Source organism: Canis lupus, chromosome 12, assembly GCF_011100685.1.
Source record: "Canis lupus familiaris isolate Mischka breed German Shepherd chromosome 12, alternate assembly UU_Cfam_GSD_1.0, whole genome shotgun sequence".
Taxonomy (NCBI): domain Eukaryota; kingdom Metazoa; phylum Chordata; class Mammalia; order Carnivora; family Canidae; genus Canis; species Canis lupus.
In genome coordinates, this window is record NC_049233.1 from 54,006,777 (window position 1) to 54,023,919 (window position 17,143).

At 34.5% G+C, this 17,143-nt stretch overlaps 1 long non-coding RNA gene across 3 annotated transcripts in view; it reads right to left on the reverse strand.

Moving 5' to 3' along the window:
• LOC102151477 overlaps window positions 1-17,143 on the reverse strand; it is a 48,048-nt gene that overhangs the window by 19,459 nt on the left and 11,446 nt on the right. The window contains exons 3-4 of one of the 3 annotated variants that reach the window (XR_005368030.1): window positions 14,401-14,437; window positions 13,035-13,116 (exon numbers count right to left, since the gene is read on the reverse strand). The exons of 1 other annotated variant lie outside the window; for it this stretch is intronic. This is a non-coding gene — a long non-coding RNA (uncharacterized LOC102151477). The remainder of the gene's footprint in view (window positions 1-13,034; window positions 13,117-14,400; window positions 14,438-17,143) is intronic. One more of the 3 variants, XR_005368032.1, reaches the window with a different exon arrangement.

Consider the following 17,143-nt stretch of genomic DNA (forward strand, 5'->3'; position numbering starts at 1 on the left):
TTGTCTGCAGATGTTTTGTCTGGCCTGGGTGGTGAATCTTTTCATAGGACAAAAAGTACATTTCTGGTTCCCATTAATCCAGTGGGATTAGAATTTGGCCCTATCTACATTTAAATCACCTGCCTGGATTCTGAAGGTTCTTGAGTTTGCACCAATGGGTGCAACCAGAACCTGAAAACAGTCCTAAATCCCTATTAACGGAAAGGATCCTAAGTCGTAAAGCCCATTAAATCCACATAATATATTTTGAACAGATACTTTCCTACTTTTCCTAATCTTGAATGTGTTGCAACTTCTATTTTATTCTCCAGTTTATTATTTCCGGTGTATGTAACAGGCATGAGGGTAATTTATTTTCCTTCTCAAATTAGAAGTCCTTTTAGGGAGTGTAAATTTGAGCATGACTAGCCCAGCTCTCCTCACTGACCCACACTGACCCACCCACCACCAGGGCAGCCTCTCTCGCACCCTAGCATCCCTTAGGTCTTAGCCTAATTTAAAAGTACCTCTATTTATGGTAATGCCGTTTAATTTTTTTTTACAGTTTTGGAATAACACTGATTCACATATTTTCTTCTATGACTTTGGGTTTATAGATTTTAAGTTGATGGTTGTAGTTCTATTTTACTGCTAAAGCATCCTCTACATAGTTTTTATAGATTTCTAAAGAATGGAAATAAATTCCTTCACCAAGTGATGGTCAAAGTTATTGAGATGTTTTGCTTCTTAGAATAACACTTCTTTTCTCTATCTGCAGTCCTCAGACTAATTCAAATGTTTAGGCCAGTGGATCTGTGCTTTTCCTGGCTTTGATTTACAAAAACCTTGGACTTTAGAAGAAGAGAAATCCGCTGGCATAGACAAAGCATTTCATGACACATAAAGAGAGAGCTAGATTGTACCTTCTGCCAAAGTTTATCATGAATGGAAAACACACATGCTCACGCATACACACGCCTTCCCTAATCTAGGGAGAAACAAGAAGGAAAGTGAGAGGGGGAAAATTAGCACATAAACATCAGGAGGGCCAGTGTTCTGGTTTATTGACACAGAACTTAGGTTACAGAGCAGGGATGAAAGATTTCTAGGCCCAAGAGTAGCATGAAAGTTTTATGATGTTCATATCCTGCAGGGTGGTAGATATAATCTAGAACTCCACTAGAACTAAAGAGGCACTGGGAACAGAAACAAGAAATATCTCAGGGGCGCCTGGGTAGCTCAGTCGAATGAGTGTCTGACTCTTGGTTTCTGCTCAGGTTGTGTTCTCAGGATCCCCGGATCAATCCCCAAATCAGGCTCTATGCTTAGTGGGAGATCTACCTGAGAATCCTCTCTCTCTCCTCCCCTCCTCCCCTATCCCTCCACCTACTCACATGCTCTCTCTCTCTCTTTCTCTCACTCTGTCTCTCTAAAATAAATAAATCTTAAAAAAAAAAAAAGAGAGAAATATCTAAAAAAAGAAAAGAAATATCTAAGGAGCCACCTGTATGTACTGAGGACCAAGCAGTAGATAGTGGACATCTCCCCAGATGCAGAAGAGTAAGTAGCCCCTCCCACAAAGCTTTAGCACTATAAAAACTCCCTCTTTCTCAAAATATTTAGTCCAACCTTAGGAAAAGACAGTTGTCTTGGCTAAGAATAAGTTTATGCACATCTGAGTTTTTATAAAGTTTCATATCTAGAATATAATTAATAAACGAAGTAAAAAATATTTTAGTATTACATACTGTTAATCATATTCTAGATAGGAAAAGGTCTGCAAAAACACTCAACTCAGATGTGCACAGTAGGATTTAGTAGTTATTTTTGCTTTCTAGTTACATCTGTATTGTTGGCTTCCAATGTACTATAGAAGCTAATTCACATAAGAAAATAGTATTAAACAGGAATATAATACCATTTTCAATACTCTTCATGTATTGGTGGTAAGGGCTTGAGGCTAGTAGTAGGCAATATATATCAGGTTAATGAAGTTAGTATGATCCAAGACATGTAGATATTAAATGTATAGTATTATTAGGTTTGAACATTTAACCAAGCACTAAATCTTGAGAGTACAACTCTCACTATCATCATACGCATGGAGTTACAACATTTGGGTCCACTTACTCTTTGCAAATGAGGTGCCTTACTTCTTGACTTCCAAAACCTTTAAGCAATCTATTTCTTATAACATGAATCAAAGGTTTATTCGATGTCTTCTGAACCATCTGGGTGAGTTAAGGGTAAAAGAATCTAAAATGTATGTATTCATTTCATTTAAAATACACATGGGCTTATAAACCAATTGAAAATTACTTGGCATGGACCTAGAGGAACTTGGCAGAAAACATTTCCCTGAGCCTAACACTTTTGACTAAGTCCAAATGCAATAATAATAAAAAAAATGCCCACATCTTTAGTCCTGAATTGGCAAAATAGGCCAATGATAATTAAGGAAAGAAAATACACTGAAATAAATTTGAAATAGGTATCTTTTCAAATGAAATGTAACTTGTGGATAGTCTTATACATTTTTTTCTTCAATAATAGATCTTAACCTTTCAGGAATCATCTTCTAGCGTCTGACTATATCTGGGGGGACTTTCGCATGCTTTTGTGAATGAAGTGTTTTTTTCCTATTGTCATTCTATGACTGGCCTGTCAAACCTGAAAGTAGTGCTAGGTGCCCTTCTCCTTCCTATGTACATACATGTACATGTATGTGTGAATACATACACATGAGTGCACATGGGTACCTACAAGCATATATATGTCTAAAAATGAAAAATGTCTCTCCCTCCAATAAATAAAAATGACTCTGTATTTGTCTTTTGGAATATTATGATTATATATATGCAGTATGCTTCTAGACTACTGACAGAAGCAGCTAACACAATTTTTTAAAATGTTTCCTTCCAATAAACATTGCCAGATAAAATGCAGGATGCACAGCTAAATTTGAATTACAGATAAACAGAAAATAATTTCTTTAAGTGTAAGTATGTCTCATGCAATATTTGGGACATGCTTATATACAAAAAATTCTTTATCTGAAATTCAAATTTAACTGCGTGTCCTGTTTTTCTTTCTAGATGTGACAATTCTATGCCCAACATCTCCTAATGGATATATTTAGGAAAGAGCATGCTTCAATAATTAAATCGTTCTCACACTCCTACTATGTGGCCCTGAAGAGGGTCTGGTATCTCTCTCGTACTCTAAGAACCCACAGATCTCTCCAGATGACTACATTCCAGTCAGGGGAACATAAGACTGACATGTGAAGAATGCAATATAGGTTAATGCTAATGTATGTCAACCATCTCTAAATGATCTGTTTGTAGGTGAAAAAAAATTAATAAGACTACTTGAATTTAAAGAAGTTTTCACAATTGAGAAGCACTTTGAAGGAAATGAAGGTACATTCTGGAGAAGAGGGTCCAGGCTGAAAGTTTAGAGGAGAGAATGAGTACAATATGTTCATGACACATTGCAGGTGCTCAAAATGGAAACAATTAATAGTAGTCAAAGATGCTTAACTATAATCTGAAATATACATGTATATATGTCAACACTTCTTTTCAATCATTTTTAAAAGATGTTGCTTTTCCTCACAAACACAGTCACAGACCTCCAAACCTTGTAGTCTTTGACTTACCAATACTTATCTAAACCCGGATTTCAGATCATCAAGAGTATAGACTCTGTCTCCTCTTTGTATTCCCAGTGCTGAGTACAATGCCTGGGCACAGCTCAACAAGAGCTGGCAGAACAAATTAGAAAAAAGAGAAGAAAGGGAGGGAGGGTAGAAGGGAAGGAGAATGAATTCTTCAAGGCAAGAGGATATCATAGGAGTTCTAAAATTAAACTATTATTTCAATTGATACATTTGTTTATATTTTTAAGGAATAAAAAGTAGGAACTGAATTTCAAAGACACCAATGTCATACAAGCAGGAATTCTGCTACCCTTTTCATCCACTTATTTTGGAGAATGTTACTCTAAATAGAAACAATAATGCAGGCATTTTAAAAAATATTCAGTAAGTTTCCAGGAGGGCAATTCTCTTCATATTGCTTTCAGAAATCACTCTTTTGCCATAAACAAAAAGTAAAAATTAAATAAATGTGTTCAGAGATTAGAGACTAGTTATGATGAAGTATTTTGAAGTGCAATTTCTAGGCATTTCAAAATATAAGGATCATAGAGTAAATGACTTTGTGCAATTTTCATTGAAGATTCTTGAAATTCACATAGATCTGTGTTTGCCTTCTAAGAGATAGCTTGTTGTGGTATATTGATGTCAGCCTCAAGTCTAAAGGTCACTGCTGTTGCTGACAAGATACAACATCTCACTGTCAGTCAGTGAATTTTTCCATTAGGATGAAGGGGATTTGAATATTTTCCCTGCTTTGCAGGTTTTCAATCTCAAAATCATTATTTTACCATATACATATATTTTTAAAGATGAATATTGCTTTCCTTCCTTTTCCTCCTGATTTCTATCAGGTTATTAGTAACTCCCTTCAGTACTGGTACTAGTTAGATAAAGCCAGGTGATATACCAAGATTTCCCTTGCTACTGATCCACCATGTGGATTTTTAATAAATATAGAAAACTTTTAGGAAATGAGACACGAGGACTCTACATCTTGGCAATGTCAGAAAGTTCCTGCCCATGGCTTCCAAACACAGAGATTGACTGCTTTTGCCCACATGAAAAATCTGAAAACTCCTTACTAGACATTTTCACAGGTAAGACTAACGTAGGATAGCAAACCCATGATATCTGAGCCTAAAGATAATGGGAAAAAAATCCTGTCTCTTATTACCCAGGCCAATGCCTACCAGTTTCACCATCCGGAGGCACAGAATTAAATCCATGTTACACAAAGATAAGTATTACATAGACCTCTTTTCTTTTTGGATAATGATTTTATAGGATTCATATAAAATCATGCAGGCTTTTTTTTTTTTTAAGTCAAGAAATACAAAGTGCAGAAGAATAATTTTTTAAAAATCCACTAGAATCTCATCATCAAGAGAGAAAAATGAGACAGCATCATCCCTTTGTATGCATGTATACTGAAAAATAATGTGTAGATCAATAAAATTTATTTTCTTAAAATGAGGTTATATCTGTGTATTTTATTAAAATGCATTATTTTCAATATTTTTTGAATTTTTAGGATAAAATTGAATCAGAAAAAAACAAAAAGTTTTGGATAAATGCTTCCATGTTTAAAAATAACCAAACAGACTCTAATGCCTTAAGTATTCCTTTTAAGTTAAGAAGGAAAGATTGTAATGGACAATATAAAGCTGGAACCATTCTATTTTTTTCTCTCTAAATTTCAATATTATGTTATCAAAATGGCTCCTTACTAGAAAGGATAAAAAATCAGCACCCATTATTTTTTCTTTCTTACCACCTTTCTGATTTAAAATGGTATATTTTTACTTTTTATTTATCAAAGTCCATAACACTTGTATTCTTTTCTGTAGGCATAAGGCTCTCAGTTGTTTATAGCAGTTTTACATCTGAGTGAAAGCTGAATACTTACTAATCGTTCATTTTTCCAATTCCATGCCCTATTCCTGATTTTTGCATTTTTATCCTCTCCTGGTTTGCTGGCTTGAGACAGAAAGCAGGTTTTCAAGAGGGATTAAGTGTTTCCCCTGTGTTTAGTAATAATTATCTGCCACTTTTATACATATAAATGACCTTTGAACTTGAATTACAGGGGCAACCCACGTGGCTCAGTGGTTTAGCGCCGCCTTCAGCCCAGGGTGTGATCCTGGAGACCCGGAATCGAGTCCCATGTCAGGCTCCCTGCATAGAGCCCTGCTTCTCCCTCTCCCTGGGTCTCTACCTCTCTCTCTTTTACTGTGTCTCTCATGAATAAATAAATAAAATCTTTTAAAAAAAGTATGAACTTGAATTATACATTGGTCTTTTTTTTTTTAAATATTTTCTCCTTGGAATTTTGTAGATAATTGCTTCATCTGATATTAAATCTCACTATGTGAAATTCTGAGGCAAACTTGGTTTTTCCTCTTTCATATTTCACTTGTTCCTTTACCTGTGTGCAAAAAAGTTTCCTCAGTCATTTTGAAATTCAATAACTAAACAAGAACATATCTCAATGTGCACTACTTTGCATCAATTTTTCATAGAATATGACATGACCTTTTACATTTTCAAGATCAGTTCTTTATCCACAGTAAGATGGAAAATCTACTATATCTAGAGGCATTCTTTTTCAAGTGTTGCATATCTGACTGAGAAATAACATACTTAACCATCTGATACATTCTTTCTGTCCTTTACATCTTCCTAACTGTTCCAATATCAATATCTTTGCCTTTTTTTTCTTCTGCATTCAAAATAATAATCTCATGACTTTCTTCCGTGGCAATTGAGTTGCATCCTCAACTTTTCTGATCCCATTTCCCTAATTAATTTATTTTTCCAGTTAATGGTGTTGATTTGTTTGATTTGTTTCTATAGCTCAAAAATCTCATTCTTTTTTTTTAAATCTCATTCTTTATTAATGTGCCTTTCAAGTTTTATTCTACAGAATTAAGTCTTTGCTAAATTCTTCTAAAGGGGGAGAAACTCCTAGGAGTGAGGTTTTTTTATTTGTTTGCCCCTTACTTACTTGAGTTTATGAACAAATATGATTCTTTGCTTCTTTATCTTTTGCCTGCTAGATTTTTCCTTCTTTCCTTCTTTCCTTCCTTCCTTCCTCCCTCCCTCCCTTCTTTTCTTTCTTCTTTCTTCCCTTCCTCTTCTTTCATAACATGTTTTCATAGTTGTCATCCAATTGAGAACACAGCTAGGACTGGGAATAATTTGTTAGAATACTTGAAATATTTGCTAGCTAGTTAGATTTATTAAAAAACTGTATTTGAAAAAAAATGTATTTGGTGGGGAGCACCTGGGTGGCTCAGTCAGTTAAGGATCTGACTCTTGATCTTGGCTCAGGTCATGATCTCAGGGTGGTGAGATTAAGCCCACCCTCAGCTCTGTGCTGGGTATGGAGCATGTTTAAGATTCCCTCCCATCATGCACATATGTGAATGTGCTCTCTCTCTCTCTCTCTTTCTCTCCCTCTTAAAAAAGCCAAAAAAAAAAAAAAAAACAAAAAAACAAAAAAAAACCAAAACTGTATTGGGATTTCACTTCATTAGTAGGTGGCTGTGCTCTGTCCAAGGGGTAAAGCAACACATCCAAGTTTCATGATAAAATTTCTTATTTTATCATGGATCTACTGAAAATGCAAAACCTGGTTGTTTTTCCCCACCAGTGCATGGATCTTCAGATTGTATTTTATGTTAAAAGACTTCAGTGTTCATTCCCTCTGTTTCTCTCCTCCTCTCCCTAGCCCTCCTACTGCCTATGTACATATTTGTTCTCTCTAAATTGTGGTATATTAGTAATAATTTATTGGATTTTTTTAATGCATCATATTCCCCTCTACTATGTGGGATTTGGATAGCAGGGTTAGATACTTCATCAAGGCCTTCCTGAATGGTATGATATTTTCTTTGACTTTTGTGCTTTTAGAGTTTATGGCATGAGTTTGAACTTCCTTGTTTGGTTGCTGTTGGGGAATTTTTGTCTGTGTATCCTAATTATTTGTGTATATGTATATGTGTGTGTATTTATTGGATTTAGCTTTAGGAAGTCAAGAATCAAGTTTCACTCTGACAAGTTTTAACAAATTTTTATTATAATGTTTTCTAAATAGTATAAAATTATTACATTAATAATTTCTGTGAGTCTTGAAAATCCATAAATTAACTCTTAGATCTACAAATTCAACAAAATTAAAATTTAGAATAACAATTTAATGCTATGGATGATGCTTTCTTCTGAAATGGCATTGCTGCTCAAAATACATTATGTTGACTACTTCATCATAGGTTCTTTGATTTTGATGAGCTGATACTGTCTAGGTCCAGGAAATGGCTTAATTCTCCCACTCCTTTTTTCTATGGCATTTCCTTGATGTGAACGTATGTGTTAAGTACCCTTCCTTATTGGTGCTCTTATTCATTATTTTATAAGTTAGATGTCACAGAGACTGTGAACACTAAACTCTCTTGGAAGTATTTATTATAATGAGGTCTAAGATAAGAGTGAAGGGAATTATTTTTTTAATTTCATTGAAATGGAAACACAATACTCCAAAAATTATATAGACTTCTCACATGCTACAAAGAATATGGGTGCCAGTATTTTATTTTTTAATTCTATATACCTCTAGAGCTATGTAACCAATAGATGGTTCATCTGAATTGGGATAGAGCATTGTTCCAGTGTCTTCATCAATTCCATTTGCAAGTATGAGCTATACAAGTCAAGTGATGATGATAAAAAGAAAAGAAAATTAGCTATATATTGAAACTCAGTCCCACATAGGAGTTTAGGATTTTCATATACTATAGTATATTCTAAAGCATTTCAATTTACATGTATATTTTCTTTTTAAACTCTTGGATCCTTTAAATTTGTTATCTCAGTGTTTTCATGTTCATATCTATATAATCAGCAACATCTTCCTTCAGTAAGGGGAAAGTGAAATTCTTTTGCACTAGAGTCATTTTTTATATAGTTCTAAGAAAAAGGAAGAGAAGAAGAAAGAAAGAAAGAAAGAAAGAAAGAAAGAAAGAAAGAAAGAAAGAAAGAAAGAAAAAGAAAGAAAGAAAGAAAGAAAGAAAGAAAGAAAGAAAGAAAGAAAGAAAAAGAAAGAAAGAAAGAAAGAAAGAAAGAAAGAAAGAAAGAAAGAAAGAAAGAAAGAAAGAAAGAAAGAAAAGGAAAGAAAGATCCGAGGATGGAATTATGTTGTTGTTGAGCCTCTAATTTTCCTATGAATGAATTGTAAAGTAAGCAAAGGGTGAGGAGGAAGTGCCATATGCTCTTTTTCCAGAGAAATGTGTCTTAACAACAGATCAGAAGTCACCTTTAAATGCTGACTACAAAGAAACCTCCAGTTGCTTATTCTGCAGAGGCAATTTTTGCTTTCTTTTTGCTGAGCTGCCAAAAGGAGAATATCTAAAAATAATTATTTCTGCCAGTTGAGTAATTAATGATGGCCTTACCAAATGACAATTTTATTGAATGGCATTAGACAAGATGAATTAGATTTTTATTAAATGGTATTCTCAACGTTTCAAGGACTCCATGAATGCCTCATGGAGAGTGTTCATGCTAAATTAGGGAAAAGTGTTTTTACTTTTCATGTTGACAACAAATGTTATGATAAATACAATTATTTTTCTATCAAAATCAACAAATTTATATTACCTCACTTTGGTACTATTATTTATATCATGCCTAAAATTATTAGAGAATACAAATTACTATTTGGATACTTATTCTTGCTGATAGACCTAAACCAATCATTCTTCAGCTTTTTATGTATTAGAACTCTTCTAGGCATCTGTGTCCTTGCCCTTTCCATCACTTCCCTTGCTTCCATAAGACTTGCACCAACGATAAAGGTGAACTTTTTGTTTCTCAGCATCCAGACTGACCTGGCTTCCTATTTCTACCTCTCTGCACATTCACTGCTGAAGACACATGAAAAGGAATGAACACTAGAATCTATAAATATCCTTCAAGGAATCCAACAGACAGTAGTTAAATAGATCTATGACAATAAACTGCTGCTATTTTAGAAAACATGTGCAGCTTCTAGAAAGCAGCCTCTGCCTTTCTCTCTCTCTGATCCCCTATTACTTACCCTGGGAACTCTTCTGACCTAGTAGTCTTTCAATGCTGGAGTGCTGCAGAGCTCAGTTCTGGGCCCTTGCCTTGTTTTCTGAGTGATCTCACCAAATCCCATTGTCTTTAAAATACCATGGATATGCTGACAACCTCAAATTGTAGAATTAGAGCCCAGAGCTCTATCCAAACGCCAGTGTATTTATATACTCTACAGGCTACTGAACATCTCCACTTGAATGTTTAATAAACCTTTAAAAACTTACAATCTCTAAAAATGAACTCCCTGACAAATCTGCGCCACTTGCTGATTTTTCACATCTCAGTTAATGGCAAATGATGAGAATAATTATTGAAAAAAAAATTTATGTCATTTTGTTTCTTTCTCTTACACAACATAGTCTATGAGGTAGTCATGCCAGCTCTATCTTGAAAATATATATACAATCCAACCATTTTTCACATCCATCAGTACCATTCTAGTTTGGGACACCCTCATATTTCACCTGCAATACTGCAACTATTTCATAACTGATTTATTTCTTTCAGCCCATTGTCTTTTCTACACAATCTATACTCAGTACAGGGGCCAGAATGATCTGTTTGAAATGTAAGCCAGATAACGTCACTTCTCTACTCCATGCCCTGTGATAGCTCAACATTTTATTCTGAATAAGTCATAAAAGTCCAATTTAATTGACTCTCTTTTGTGACCATCTTGCTTATATCTCACATTTTCTTACACTCCACATCAGTCACACTGAATCCTTACTTTTTCTTAAACCCAGAAAGAATGTTCCCACCTTCCTCTATTCCATTTATCTGGAACAGTGATCTCCTGAATATTCCCTAGGCTCTCTCTCTCCCTCACTCCTGTTCTTTAAGTCCTTTGTCATCTTTTCCATGAAGCTTGTAATGACCTCACAATGCAACGTTGCATTCTCTTTCCACTTCTGACTGCAGAACACTGTTCTCTTGTACTTTTTTTCTTTTTATCTACCTGCTAACATACAATACATTTTACTTCTTATTTTTGGTATCTATTTTTTTTTTTTTTTTGCATATCCTATTAGAATGTAAGCTTCTTGAAAGAAAGAAACTTGTGTTGGTTACTGAGCAGCGATAGTCATTTTCACCAATCAGCATGTTCTCCAGATAGGATATCCTGACCAGGTAGGTTTCTTCCTTTTACCTGAAAGCAAACTTGTCTCCAGGTGCAGATTCAATTGACCTGATAAATAGGGCTAACTATCATACGAGAGACCTCCCTGGACTGAATATTCTCCTAATCTACTTACTGCTGAAATTTCCACATCACAGTGTCATAAAAAGTAGTGGGGAAATTTGGATATCTAATATTATTAATATCATTACATTTCCTCATGTGGGAATACACTTTTGGTAATGGTGCATGCTTCCAGTATGCACTCATATATCAAGCTAATTTTATTTCACTTTAATCTTTGTATTTTTACTACCATAAGTATATTTGCTTTTTTGACAAAATATTTTAAATATGAATAATGAACTCAGGTTGCTTACACATAGAGATACAGAATGAAATAAGCAGCAGCTAAAAATCCTATCTTATTCAAGACTACACTAATGATATACTTAAAAGTTTTTTCTTGAAAACTTGGGATTTGTGGGCACCTGGCTCAGTTGGGTAAGCCTCTGCTTTCAGTTCAGGTTACGACCCCAGGGTCATGGGAGCCATAGGGGCATGAGCCTCCCTGCTTAGTGGGGAGTCTGCTTCTCCTTCTTCCTCTGTGTGTGGACTCTCTCTCAGATAAAAAATAAATAAATAAATAAATAAATAAATTAAATAAATAAATAAATAAGAAAGAAAGAAACAAATAATAGACTTCTTAATAGCTGTGAATTGATAATTTCCTTGTGGTTTTGATTTGCATTTCCCTGATGATTAGTAATGTGGAGCACCTTTTCATGTACTTATTGGATATTGGTATATTTTTAGAAAGAAAGAAAGAAAGAAAGAAAGAAAGAAAGAAAGAAAGAAAGAAAGAAAGAAAGAAAGAAAGAAAGAAAAAAGAAAAAAGAAAAAGAAAAGAAAATGGGATTTCAAAGCATAGCTTCAATATTGCATGATGCTACTTGGCAAGTAAACTTTCTACAGAATTGGAAACTTCAGAAATTCTAACAATGCACTAATTTTAGTTTTTGAGTACTAAAATTTATGCTCACTGTTTACTAGGAAGTAGCCTTAATCTTTCATAAAATAAAAGTCTATGGAATTGTATCTATGTAGTGTAAGAAACTAAACAAGGAATTGTGTTTGAAATCCATCAGTAGCTCATGTACAGGGGCATAAAGATATGAAAATCGATGTTATAAGAAGTTCCAGCTTCTTTCTGACTGACACGGTCATTTGTTGTCAGTCACAAATATAACCAATCCCACCAGTAATGGTGGCTCACATCAAGCTGCTATGAAGGAAAGAGAGTCTGCATGTTTATGCACATTTTCACTTTCTGTCACTTCACCCCTTCAACTTCTTCCCAAACTGTGGCCCTCTGTAACAACACAATAATTGAGAACTAGGACTATAGAATTTTAAGGAAGGAAAACCTAAAAGAAAAACCTATTTTCATCAAAATAAATAAGAAATATAGAGGTACTCTTATTAGCCCACTTTTAGGCACCTCGGTGGTTAATCCAGATAATGTCACTTTTAGGCTAATGAGAGTACCTATATATTTCTTATTTACTTTGATTGGGAAAAATACCCAATCAAGTGGGAAGAGAGTTATTGATTCCATTCTACAGAAAAGGAAATATATTTAGAAAGAGTAGATGACCCAATGTTGCTGAGCTGGCAATAAGTAAAGCCAGGACACTGAATTAATATCAAGTTCTTTTGACTTACAACCCAAGACTCTCTATAATGCCATAAAATCAGAAAATTAGAAAGTTAGATGATTTATCAAGTCTCTCTGTGCTAATAAGTCATGGCTCTCTCATTCTAGTCATGGAGAGGTGAAGGAGGGCATGGTTTGAAACGATGGGTAAATCTTGATATGGCAAAAAGGGGGAAGGATGTGAGTCATGTTTATATGACTCAAATGGGGTAGTTTCTACTCAAGGATTTGGTTTAAGTTCTGTATCTGTTACATACATCCTTTGCATGCTCTGACAAACAATTAGTTAAAAAGCTTTTATTAATTTAGCTTTTCTACCTTGGAGATATTAAATCTAAAGGATAGAGACCTTCTAAGGAAAAATAAAAACTTAAATGATTTCTGAATAAAAATCCAATTGTTGACAGTAAACATTCAGTCAAGAGTCAACTACTTATTACCGTGTTTTGCCTCATGGTTTTCATGTTTTGGTAATTTTTTTTTCCCTCCAATAGACAGACTGCCTTAAATGTGCATATCTTGCTAAAAAGGGAGTAAAAAGAAAAAAAAAATCAAGGTCAGGGTGAATCTATTGTCTCTGCTCCCAAAACAATACTATGATGCATTTGTAAAGCAATAAACATCAATATTTATTTATTTTTATTTTTTTTAATAAACATCAATATTTAAAGATAATATTTTAAAGATCAGATGGCTGAACTCACTATATTTTAGATAAAACATCATTGATCAGTGCGGTTAAGCTTCATTCCCAGCTCTGCAAGCCAGGTTTTCTGATTTCCAGATGAATTTTCTTTTTAGATTATTATTGTGACTGCTTCTCTCAACAAATGAAGGGAAATTTTTAGTATTCACAATATTTTATTTGTCAGATAATTACAATATATTCCTTTATGGGAAAACTTATCAACATTACAAATGTTATACCCCCTTTGAATTAATTAAGAAATTGACACAACTTACTTAATTGATTCACAACTAAGGGGATATAAAGAAGATGACAACTAAATACCATCAATTTATCCTTTTTCTTCTCTGGGAACTGCTCATTTAATGAAAATATTTAACTTAAGTTAAAAAGCAAAATAAAACAAAACTAAAGTCTTTTACAGCAGTAAGTTAAATAAGCATGTGCTCTCTTTGAATCCAAGCAGAATGTTTTATTCATTTTATCAGAGTTCTAAGTACCCGCCAATTGTGTTAGGGTAGTACTAGACAATTTCATGGCTATTAGCCAAACTCTGTGCAACTTAATATACACATGGCCTGCTTTATATTTCAAAGGTTGAGTTCAAATAAGGTTGAGGTTTTATTTGGATTAGAAATTTTTGTGTTTTTATTTCTATTAATATTAAGTAGATAATCTTTCCATTTCATATTTTAAATTCTTAGTTTCTTTTAGTATCCCCACATGGTGAGAGAAAGTTAATGTGTATATATAGAACTGTTGAATCACTATGCTGTACACCTGAAATCAATATAACACTGTATGTTAACTAACTGGAATTAAAATAAAAACTTAAAAGCAATAACAACAACAACAAGAACAACAAGTTAATGTGTACCCCTGCAGTATTTCTAGGGGTACTTAAACTACTTAAATTAAACGAACTTTTATCCACTTGGCCTCCAAGGAGTGAGAGCCCCCTGGACCACTAGCCCCAGTAAGCACAAGAGGAAGAGACACCCTTTGTTGCTACAGAGTTCTTGCTCCATTTCTCCTCCAACACACTGAGAATCTCCCAACCTCTACACAGTTTCCATCCCAGACCTACTGAAGAAAGGGAGAGGTTTGCAGAGCCTTACCTTGTCATGTACCATCAATAAAGTATACTGTTACCCCCTAAAAAAGAATATCTATAATTAGATTTCACATATAAATAAATTTCACTTAGTATAACACCCTCCAAATTCATCCATGGATGACAGGATTTCTCTCCTTTTTTTTTTTTTAAGATTTTATTTATTTATTCATGAGACACACACAAACACAGAGAGAGAAAGAAAGAATGAGAGAGAGGAAGAGACACAGGCAGAGGGAGAAGCAGGCTCCATGCAGGGAGCCAGTTGTGGGACTCAATCCTGGGTCTCCGGGATCATATCCCAGGCTGAAGGCGATGCCAAACTTCTGGACCATCAGGGGTGCCCAATTTCTCTTTTTATTTTTATTTATTTTTATTTATTTATTTTTTCCAATTTCTCTTTTTAAAGTTGAGTTATATTCAGCTTATATATATATATGTATTAAAGTTGAATATACATGTATAATTATATATATATATATATATATATATATATATATATATAATCACATTTTCTTTATTTACCTGGTAATGGACACTCAGGTTATTTCTATAACTTGGCTATTGTGAGGAGTGCTGCAATTAACATGGGAGTGGAACTCTCTCTTTGGGGCAATAGTTTTGTTTCCCTTGGATATTTATCTAGAAGTGGAATTTCTTGATCATATGATAGTTCTATTTTTAATTTCTTGAAGAACTTCCATACTGGTTTCCATAATCCCTGTGCCAGTTTATAATCCCACCAACAGTGTACAAGGGTTTCCTTTTCTCAATAGCCTTACCAACATTTGCTTATCTCTTATTTCTATAATAATAATATAATAATAATAGACTTCTTGGGGCACCTAGGGCATCCAACTCTTGATTTTGGCTCAGGTCATGATTTCAGCGTTGTGAGATAAAGCCCCGCGTTAGGCTCCGTGCTCAGCAGAGTCTGCTTAGGAATATCTTTCTCCTTCTCCCTCTACTCCTGCCCCCTCTCAGATAAATCAATACATCTTTATAAACAAATAATAGACTTCTTAATAGCTGTGAATTGATAATTTCCTTGTGGTTTTGATTTGCATTTCCCTGATGATTAGTAATGTGGAGCACCTTTTCATGTACTTATTGGATATTGGTATATTTTTAGAAAATTACCTGGTTAGGCCCTTTGCCATTTTGGAGGGGTTGTTTTTGTTTTTTGCAATGGAGTTGTATGAATCCCTATATCTGTATTTATTCCAGCAATGCTAATACTGACCTATGTATTTTTGGAATCTTATTTTATAAGACTTCAGAAAATGTATTACCTTACTTTAGAAAATCCATTATATAATAACAGTTTAAAGGCCAAGATTTCCTGTTCAATGCCTTCCTATTTTATTTAGTTTAGGGTTTTTGTTGTTGATGTTGTTTGCCCCCCCCCCCCCCGCCCCATATCTGTTTAGCCATTATTTGTGCCTATTTTAGAGTTGATTACTTTGATTAAATCTGCTTGGTTCTATGTATCAGGAAGATAAAGTATTTGCTATGATTTAAATTAGAAATCTCCTCCAAACCATCATAAATCTGACTCCGTTTCATTTGTATGTTTCCAGCCTACTCAAGGGCAATATGTGAAGCAAGTCGATATCATGCGTGTAATTGACTGATTGCTGTTAATTTGAAATATGTGAATTTGAGAACTGCCTTTATATATATTCATTAACATGCCATCCTTCACTCGAAATGATCAACCTCTTGGCACATCACTAATAAGATATTTGTTTTGTGTTATTTTTTAGTGGTCATGATGAATTTGGGCTGATCCATTCCACACGCCACTGTTTTTTCCTGTGACTAATGGTCTTTAACTGGCATGGCAGGCTTATAGATATAATCCTTTGCTTTAGAGGAAGACACAAAAATGGCAACAAGATTATAACATTCACTGGCTTTATTTACTAGAGCCAGTGAATCATAAATGTATTATAAGACTATTACCTAGACAAAAGTTAGAATTCTAGAATCGCATAGTCAAAAGTTGGGTAACTTTTAACTATGACAAAAATAATTCACATAAACTTTCTTGGCATTCTATATACCATTCAAAGTTACAAGAAGTAACTTGTAATTAATGACACCAAATTAAAATGCCAATGAAATAAGGGCTAATGTGGGAAATTAAAAGTGTGTCAAAATGTAACATAGCTTGTAGTGATTATGAAACTATTGTTTCTCAGCTTCAACACTTGTTTCCCTCTTCCACACTCTTTTATTGTAAGCTGGGGCTTCAATTTTCCTTTATCAAGAGAGGCAAACAAGGAAGAAGGAATAGTAGGAAAAGAGGAGAAAGAACTTTCTCTTGTACTTTTGTCTATTGGCTCTCCTAGCATAGGAATATCCCTTTACCCCTGCAGCTGTTCCTTCCAGTCCACTGCTTCCATTGTTGCTCCAAAACCAATTGCAGACAACTCATAGCCAGGTAGAACCTGCTTCCCAAAGGACCAGACACCAAAGTGTGTCTAGGAGCGCCCCCTCCTTCTGGATTCTTTTTTCTTCTTTTATTTATTTATTTTATTTTTTAAAGATTTTATTTATTTATTCATGAGACACACACACACACACACACACACACACAGAGAAGAGGGAGAGAGAGCGAGAGGCAGAGACACAGGCAGAGGGAGAAGCAGGTTGCACCTGACGTGGGACTCGATCCCAGGTCCCCAGGATCAGGCCCTGGGCTGAAGGTGGTGCTAAACTGCTGAGCCACCTGGGCTGCCCTC